This window comes from Pinus tabuliformis, chromosome 9 (genome assembly GCF_031772625.1).
Source record: "Pinus tabuliformis cultivar Carrire ecotype Pingquan chromosome 9, CPIR1, whole genome shotgun sequence".
NCBI lineage: Eukaryota > Viridiplantae > Streptophyta > Pinopsida > Pinales > Pinaceae > Pinus > Pinus tabuliformis.
Genome location: NC_142307.1, coordinates 213,006,636 through 213,016,707, shown reverse-complemented (window position 1 = coordinate 213,016,707; position 10,072 = coordinate 213,006,636).

Sequence of the window (10,072 nt, the reverse complement as noted above, 5' to 3'; positions counted from 1 at the left end):
TATTTTTTCTAATGTGCAGATTATATGAGAGGACGAGGAAACCAGAAGAAAAATAACCGCGCAGGTGGCAAGGGCTGGGGAGGACGAAAAACGTTTATTGACGAAATCGTATCAAAGGCTGAATCATCACAAAGACTGAGTTCTCGAAAGTCAAAATTTCAGCGTTCCCCTCAGTCAGATTACAGAACAGAAGAAGTTGTGGGTCCTGAACATACAGAAGAAGTTGTGGGTCCTGAAAATACAGAAGAACCAGCAGTCAGCGCTGAAGAGTCAGAGGAAAGTAGCAGAATAGAAGAACATATCGAGGAGATAGTAGAAAGCGCTGGACGACCGGTAGGAAATATTGAAGAACCAATAGAGGATTCTGACGATCGAGAAAGTGCAGTAGGAGGACCAACAATGGAAGACAACAATGATAATTTCCTCTTTGGAGGAGGACGTACAGGTCCTGAAGAAGAAAGAAGGGATGAAAATTCTCTTTCTACCTTGGGATTTCCCATCAGTGATCTTCCTACAGGAACAATGAAAAATATCCCATTGTCTGCCCTACCTAACTTTCATGGTTTATCTACTGAGGATCCTGACGAGTTTCTTTTTGAATTTGATATTTTATGCAGAAGCTATGATTATGTTACTAATGCTCAAAAGTTGAAACTGTTTCCAGCCACCTTAAAAGGGAATGCCTTGAGATGGTTCATGAGCCTTGGGAGCCAGGTAATCACAACATGGGAGCAAATGAAACAAAAATTTCTGCTTAAATATCAGGACTACTGCCAGACAAGAGAGAAGAAGGATGAATTATTCAATATGGCACAAAAATCGGATGAAAGCTTGGAGGACTACATCGAAAGATTGCAATACAACATACAGAGATCCGATCATCCAGATATAAGTAAGGAAATTCGTAAAACAATATTACTTAGAGGGTTAAGGGATGATTGTTTAAATATGTTAAATATGCTTGCTAAGGGAGATATATCTAAAGAATCATATGATGAGATTTGTGAACTTGCTAAAAGATGTTCTAGGGGAGCTGCAAGAAACAGAATAAGAGATTCCACCTATTCAAGGGTACAGAAATCAGCCAATGGAGGAGCAACAAGAGCAGAGATAGGTAATTTGCTTGAAGAATTTAAAACCGAAATGCTAAGTTCTTTTGCTTCGCAGATTGACACTTTGCAGGTTAAGAAGAAGCAGGCTGAGGCAGAAGCAACTCTGGCTGTCTACTGCCCGAAATGTAGAGATAAACATCCACTAAGGGAGTGCCCAAGAGATAAAGTACCAGTTTGCACCCTTTGTGAGAAAGATCATGAGACAGAACAATGTCCATCTCTACCGGGGATAAAAGCAGCGATGCAGCCAACAGAGGAAGAAGCTGAAGCAGTCTACCTGCTAACTCAAAGAAGACAGTGGCAACCTAAAGGGCAAGGTACGAATTCTGGTATGCCATTTAATCGTTGGAACAATTATTCTGCTTTTGGCCAAACAGGCTACCCCCCCTTCAACCAAATGCAATATCCACTTTTCAATCAAATGAGTTTCCCACCCATGCAAATGCAAAACCCTCCCTTTGTTGATCCTTCAATGTGGACTCCTTGGCCTCCACAGCAACCACCTCCTTTCAATCCTTGGAACCCAAGTTGGAATAATCAATCACTTTCATACCCAAATCAGATGCCTCAATTCCAACAATCACTCTCTCTGCCATCAAATGCCCCACCAAACAACCAAATGAGACCCCAACTACCCGCGCAACCAAATCCTAACCCCAACAATAAAGCTGTGCAAGTTATTGAAATTCAGAATCAGTCTATATCCCCTACTATGCAATGTAATGATATTCATTTGAGATCTGGAAGAGTAGTAGAGCCTATTATTGATGATATAACTGATTCAGATAAAAATGAAACAGAAAAGCAAAAAGAAGCTCAACCACCTTCTAACAAAAATGCTGAATTAACAGAACCTCCATTCCCCGAGCGTTTGGTTTTAACCAAAACAGCTGAAACACCTGCTTTTAATTTTATGGGGGAATTGCAAAATTTGTATATTAAGATTCCACTTTTACAAGCATTAAAAGATGTACCAATTTATGCCAAAACATTAAGGGATATTTGTGTGAAGAAACCTGGTAGGAAAACCAAGGATCCCCTTACAGTACATGTGATGGGAGACTTGTCTGCATTAATGTCCGGAAAAACCCCTCCTGTAAAATATGGTGATCCTGGCCATCCTACTGTTACAGTTCAGATTGGTAAAGCAGTAATCCCCCGAGTTTTGGTAGATTTAGGTGCAGCAATTAATATAATGACTCTGGAAACTTCACAATTGTTACAGCTGAATAACACAATCAGAGATACACCCACCATTTTAGAGTTAGCTGACCGTTCCACAATTAAGCCAGAAGGGGTTGTTGAAGACCTGCTCATTTCAGTTGAATCCTGGAAATATCCAGCTGATTTTGTTGTATTGCAAACTAAAACAAAGCTGGGGGGACATCCCTTAATTCTAGGAAGGCCATGGTTGGCCACAGCTGATGCATTTATAAGTTGCAGATCTGGTTCAATGACAATTTCTAATGGTTATGAAACAAAACAGTTAACTCTTTATCCTCACGCTACGCCAGTAGTTAATAATGAAGATTCTATATGGATGGATTATGATGATAATGCTGTTCAGCCGATTCTAACTATAGGACAAGCTTTAACTCTTAAAGACAATACAGAAGATGAAATAATCAATAATTTTATTTGTGAACCTTCTTCTGTTATTGCTGAAACACACAATCAATTGACTGCAATTTTTGAAACTGATATACAAGAAAAGATTGAACCTGAAGATTCATCTCAAACTTTAAACACGATCCCATCTAAGAGCGTAACAGTTGAAATTGAACCCGGTAAGATATTAAACATAAATCCTGATTTAACAGACACTGAAACAGAGCAGCTAATGAAGTTATTACACAAATATAAGGAGGCATTTGCCTGGGATTACACAGACATGAAAGGTATTTCTTCTGAATTATGTACTCATAGAATTTACATTAAAGAAGGATGCTGACCTGTTTGTCAACCCCAAAGACGGATGAATCCTAATTTACGAGAAATTGTTAAAGAAGAACTTCAAAAATTGCTTAATGCAGGGTTTATATACCCCATATCTGACAGTGAATGGGTTTCCGCGTTAGTAATTGTTCCTAAGAAAAACGGGAAATGGAGGGTATGTGTTGACTATAGAGCTTTAAACAAAGCTACCCAAAAGGATCACTTTCCCTTACCTTTCATTGATCAGGTGTTGGACAGTCTTGCAGGGAAGAAATTCTTCTCTTTTCTAGATGGATTCAGTGGTTATAATCAAATAAAAATTGCACCCCAGGATCAAGACAAGACCACTTTCACCAGTCCTTGGGGAACTTTCGCCTATAGAGTTCTCCCATTTGGATTATGCAATGCACCAGCAACCTTTCAAAGAGCTGTTATAGGAATTTTCTCAGATATGCTGAATGACTGTATGGAAATATTTATGGATGATTTTACCCCCTATGGTGTGTCTTTTGAAGAGGGATTACAAAACCTTGAGAAAGTACTAAAAAGATGTATTCAAGCCCACCTTTCCTTAAGTACCGAAAAATGTCACATGATGATGAGTGAGGGAATAGTGCTTGGACATTTTATTTCATCTCTAGGTATTCAGGTAGATCCATCTAAAATATTAGTCATTCAGAATCTTTCTGTTCCTAAAACTCAAACTGATGTGAGAAGTTTTTTAGGACATGCTGGTTATTATAGGAGATTTATTAAAGATTTCTCTAAAATAGCTTCTCCATTGTTTGTATTGCTTATGAAAAATGCTGAATTCAAGTGGACTAGTTCTTGTCAAAAAGCTTTTGAAGAATTGAAGCATCAGCTGTCTACTGCTCCTATTTTGAGGGGGCCTGACTGGAATCTTCCATTTCACATATCCTCTGATGCTTCAGACAGTGCTATTGGAGCAGTCCTGGGACAAGAGGAAAATCATCTTCCTTATGCTATATACTTTATCAGTAAGAACATGACCTCTGCTGAGCTTAACTATACAGTTACCGAGAAAGAGTTCCTTGCAGTAATCTATGCCATTAATAAATTCAGACACTATATTACTGGTTATCCTACGTTTGTGCACACTGATCATTCAGCTATTAAATACTTAATGAACAAATCTGTTACAAATGCTAGAGTTACCAGATGGCTATTACTATTGCAGGAATTTGATATTACAATTATAGATCGGCCTGGTAAAGAAAATGTGGTGGCTGATTTTCTTTCACGGTTAAAAACTGATAATGATATTCCAGTGGATGATAGTTTTCCTGACGAATATTTGTTTGCAGTTTCTGCTCATTCTCCATGGTATGCAGATATTGCTAACTACTTGGTTGCAGGAAAACTACCAGCACACCTGTCATATAGGGAAAAGAGAAGAATTGTTCAACAAAGTGCCAGGTATAGCTGGATCAGCGGATGTCTCTTCTATACTGGGCTTGATCAGGAGATTCGAAGATGCATTAGAGAAGATGAAGTGTATGACATACTGAAAGCTTGTCATGATGGCCCTTGTGGAGGCCATTTTGCTGATAAAAGAACAGCGCATAAAATTCTGAGGATGGGTTACTATTGGCCCTCACTATTCAAGGATGCAAAGAAGTATGTAAGGGCTTGTGATAGCTGCCAGAGAATGGGTCAACCCAATCATAGAGACCAAATGCCACTAAACCCCTAGGTAGTTTCTGAACCATTTGAAAGATGGGCCTTGGACTTCATAGGACCCATTAACCCTCCATCCAATCAAAGAACCTATATATTAGTCTGCACAGACTATATGACTAAGTGGGTGGAAGCCAAAGCACTTATTAGAGCCAATGAAGAGGCTGTTTTGTCCTTCTTGTTTGAAGATATTTTCACTAGATTTGGAATCCCCAGAGAGCTAGTTACTGATGGAGGACCTCCATTCAATTCTCATGGTTTTAAATCTACTCTTCACAAATATCATATTCAACATAGAATGACCACACCATACCACCCCCAGGCCAATGGGCAGGTGGAAAGCACAAACAAAGTTTTAGAAGCCATTCTAACTAAAACAGTGAAGGACAACCGAAAGGATTGGTCCCAAAGGCTCCCTGAGGCATTATGGGCTTACAGGACTACTTGGAGAAACACTACCGGTTTTTCTCCCTATGAATTGGTTTATGGTAAAAATGCTATTTTTCCTGTGGAATTTGAAATTAAAACTTTAAAGACTGCCTTAGCTGTTAATCTTGATTTGAATGATGTGCAGACAGCTAGATTGCAGCAACTTTTGGAGTTGGATGAAAAGAGATTGGATGCCATTCACCAAACAAACATGATTCAGCAACAAAGGATGAAATGGCATGACAAAATTATCAAACACAAGCAGTTCCAAAAAGGTAATTGGGCCTTGCTGTATGATTCTCGGTTTGAAAATTTTTAGGGAAAGCTACGTACACGTTGGCTCGGACCGTATGAAGTAGAAGATGTCTTTCCAAACGGAACGGTAAGACTTGTAACAATTGATGATGCTAAAACACCTCTACTAGTCAATGGCCATAGGCTCCGTTTATACGAGCGCCCTGTTTCTAAAGAAGATTTCAAGACTGCTTGCATGACTGATATTCATTATCTTTTTCCAGGGGAGTCTTCTGCTCCTCACAGCACTTAATTTTCTGCACTATATTTTTAGTAGTAGATTAGATTTAGCACTAATAATCCCTGTCAAGGATTGGCATGTTACAATTGAATTTTGCAGATTCTGGAAAGGCAATAAGGAGGACAGATTCATCATGAGAAGATCTGAAGCTTTAAATCAAGAAGCTTCCTCCCATCATTTTATCCTCTTCCCTAAAGTAATATCCCTCCATTATTTCTATCATTCCCACCACTCCCGAAATATCTTCCTTCAGTCTGTGTTACCCATCCCTTACTGCTGAAATAAACCCTTATCATTTACAGACCTAAGTCAGTTATCACAATTTTCTGATTTTTCCCGTTGCTGAAACACCTGTTTCAGCAACGTAACACCAATTTTTCCCGTTGCTGAAACACCTGTTTCAGCAACGTAACACCAATTTTTCCCGTTGCCGAAACACCTGTTTCAGCAACGTAACACCAACTTTTTCCGTTGCTGAAATACCTGTTTCAGCAACATATCATTGATTCTACCCATTGCTGAAACACCTGTTTCAGCAATACATTATCAATTTCCCCCGATTGATGAAACACCTGCTTCAGCAATGTATCGTTCATTTGTCAGTTGCTCACACATCAGTCTCAGCAACTTGTTATTATCAAAGCAGCATCTCTCTTTGACAACATATAAGCTTTCTGGTCCTTCACGATCATACTTCAGATCCTTTTGGTGAAAATTATTTGCAATATACCAGAATCAATTACACAGACCCTTCTATGATCATTCAAGGCTATTGCAACCGACACTTCGAATTATTAATTAAAGGTAAAGTATAAGGTATATGGTTTTAATGTAATTCGGTTAAATCATATTAAAAGAGAGGATTTCATTTCATAATGATTGCATATCTCCCCACGTCCAATCATTATTATACCATACGTAGGGGGGGGGAATTCCAAAAATGGAATGATTATTTCGCATGCACCAACCTGCCGCCTGTTATCATATCCATTTTTGCCGTCATTTAGACTACGCAGCCATTGTTGCAACAACTAAGTCTGATCAGGGTCTGAGAATACTGAATTGTGCCTCTGCGGAAAAACTCAGAGCTTTAGCCATGGGAAAGGCGGCCATTAGAAATGAGCCCGGCTCCATAAGTCTTCTACAGCTCTTTCCTGAAGCATATCAGATCTTCCAACAAGCAGGGTGGACAGCATATTTTGAAAGGTTGGGAGATTTTAACGCAGAAGAAGTATTAGAATTCGCATAGAACTTTGAAGGCAATTTCTCAGTGGTCCGAGGGGTTCGCATTTCAGTGACAGAGGATGACATAGTTCAGGTATCAGGGTTGCCAGCTGAGGGCATTCGCTGGTTTAGCAGGAAGACGGTCGTTCTTAACGCGCAGCAAGACTTTTTGCGCCCGGACGAGCAAGTGGAACCTAGAGGCCGCGGGGTCAGTCTGCATTCACTTCCTCAACCATGGCCATCAGTGGCAGAATTCGTCAAACACTACCTCACATGCGAAGGGCGTTATGAGGTAGTGTACAACCATGACTTTGTTCTGCTGAATCATTTGAGGAATGGAAGATTGGTTAATATCCCTTATTATCTGCTTGGTTGTATTAAAAACATGTCGTATTATTGTAAGCAAGCCAAATCTCCAATGACATCCCTTACCCATCACCGCTTATGCCAGCTGCTAATACAGAGGGGTTTTGCTCAGCAAAATCCCCCTCTGCAGGCCCTACCTGAAATCCCTCTGCAGGCCCTACCTGAAATTCCTTTGCAGGCCCCACCTGAAGTCCCTCTGCAAGCCCCACCAGAAATTCCCCAACCACCTGAAGTCCCTTTGCAAACCCCACCCGAAATTCCTCAGCAAGAGAAAACGTCCCAATTGTCTGAAAATCCTCATAAAGAACAACAGGAGGAAACCCTGAATTCTCCCGTCAACCCAACCCCGAGCTCGCCTCAGTTAGCAGAGCTAACACCCTCTACTATTCCTGTCCCTAGTGACGATTCTCCAACACCCCCTTCTTCACCCATTAAGAAAAAAAGGAAAACCCCAGCAGTCACAAGTTCTAGACCACGGACAAGGTCCACATCCAAAATTCCTACCTCTCCGCAAAACCTTGTCCTGAAGAAAAAGCACTCCCGTTCAAGAAAAAGGAAAGGCAGCGATTTTGCTGCCTTCCTACCAAAAAGAAAAAGGACAAAGACTGTTGAGGCAGAATCTACCTCCATTTTCCCTAACCCTGCCACTATTGTATTGAAACCCTTATCCCCATCCCGAACTTCCCAGCCGGCCTCGTCCGAAGACACTGTCACACAAAAATCAGTGCCTCGGGATAATACGACATTGGTTATGGATCAAGGAGTGACTGCTCCACAAGAACCAGTCACTCGCCCAGTGATTGTAACACAAGAACCATTCACTGAGGAAGAAGAATACACCAAGCAGGTCGATAATGGGAAATGCCCAGTGACTGTCCCACAAGAACCAGTCACTGAGGCAGAAGAATTTACAGAGCAGGTTGTTAGTGAAGAATGCCCAGTGACTGTCCCACAAGAACCAGTCACTGAGGCAGAAGAATTTACAGAGCAGGTTGTTAGTGAAGAATGCCCAGTGACTGTTCCACAAGAACCAGTCACTGAGGCAGAAGAATTTACAGAGCAGATCAATACTGAAGAGTGCCCAGTGACTGTCCCACAAGAACCAGTCACTGAGGCACAGGAACACAACAAGCAAGATGATAGTGGGAAATGCCCAGAGACTGAAATGCCAGAACTAGAGACGGAAATACCGGAACTGGAGATGGAAATACCAGAACTCGAGATTGAAATACCAGAATTGGAGATTGAAACACAGGAATCCATTCCTAACCCGGTGGATGAAACACAAGAACCACCCACTGTGGTACCAGAACTGGAGACCGAAACACAGGAATCCATCCCTAACCCGGTGGATGAAACACAAGAACCACCCACTGTGGTACCAGCATTAGTCACTGAGAAGCAAGAATTCATGACTGGTCCGATAGAGGAAATACAAGCACCACTCACCGTGGTATCAGAACTAGTTGCTGAGGAACAAGGATTTATTCCTGATAGAGCACGAGGACTATTTACTGTGGTATCAGAACTAGTTACTGGTGAACAAGAATCCATTCCTGGCACGATGGATGAAACACAAGAGGCACCCATTGTGGTGCAACAACCAGCTACCACTGTGCATCAGCAAAATATTCCAGCAGAAACAACTAGCATACAAGGCCCACATACGATGGCATCTCTACTGCAGGAAAATGAGTTCCTGAAGTCTGAAATAGAAGCTTACAAAGCTGAGTTAGCCATGGCTCGAGAGGCTTTTGAAAAAGAACTCAATCTCCATACACTAGCACAAGTAGCCTCAATGCAAAACAGGGAGACATGTATAGAATATATGTGCAAAGAGTGTGGCACCATTTATCAGAATGCAGGCTATAAAGTAGTTGAAATTCCACTCCCTGAGACAATTATGACAGAGGGAACACAAGAGGAATGCCCCACTGCTCCACAAGAACCAGTAGGACCTCCTATGATGCAAGAAGAAGAAGAAGAAATCGAACAAGAGATATCTCATCCTTTGGGGACTGATGCAGCTGTTTCGGCAGAAGAAACACTGCCAGAGCACACCACTATTGACTCAGATATTCCAGCAGAAGAAACATTGCCAGAGCACATGATTATTGATTCAGATATTCCAGATGAGGAAACATCGCCAGAGCATACTACTATTGATACAGCTGTTTCGGCAGAAGAAACACTGCCTCAGCACACTACTGGTGCAAGTACCCCGACAGAAGAAATAATACCCCAATGCATTTCCTCTGAGGCAGCCATACAGACAGAGGGAATAGTGCCCAAACCTACTACTTCTGTTAAAAAGACACAGACTCGGCTATGGGACCCATTGGAACAATTCAACAGATGGAAGAAGGAACATGCTGAGAAACAGGATATAGTATTACAACAGCATAAGTTGCAATGGCAAAACTATGTATACACTAACTGGGAGAACTTGGAGCAATTACTGCAAGAGCACAAGGAATATAAGAAGGAAGCTAGACAGTCTAAGGAACGGATAGCCCTGATGTTTTCATTGGTGCGGAAGTTGATGGTTACACGGAAACCTTCTGTAAACTACGCTCTTTTTCTTGCTGAACGACTAGCTTATTTTCAAATTAAATCACTAGCACATGGTAGACCACATGAAGTATTGACTTCAGAAAAGTTTGTTGAGACCTTCAAGGAGGCCCCTGAAAGCGACCAGCATCTGCTGTGCGAACTCTACCTTCATAATGAAGCCATGCCTGAAGAAAGAAGAATTAATCTTATTCCAATTGCA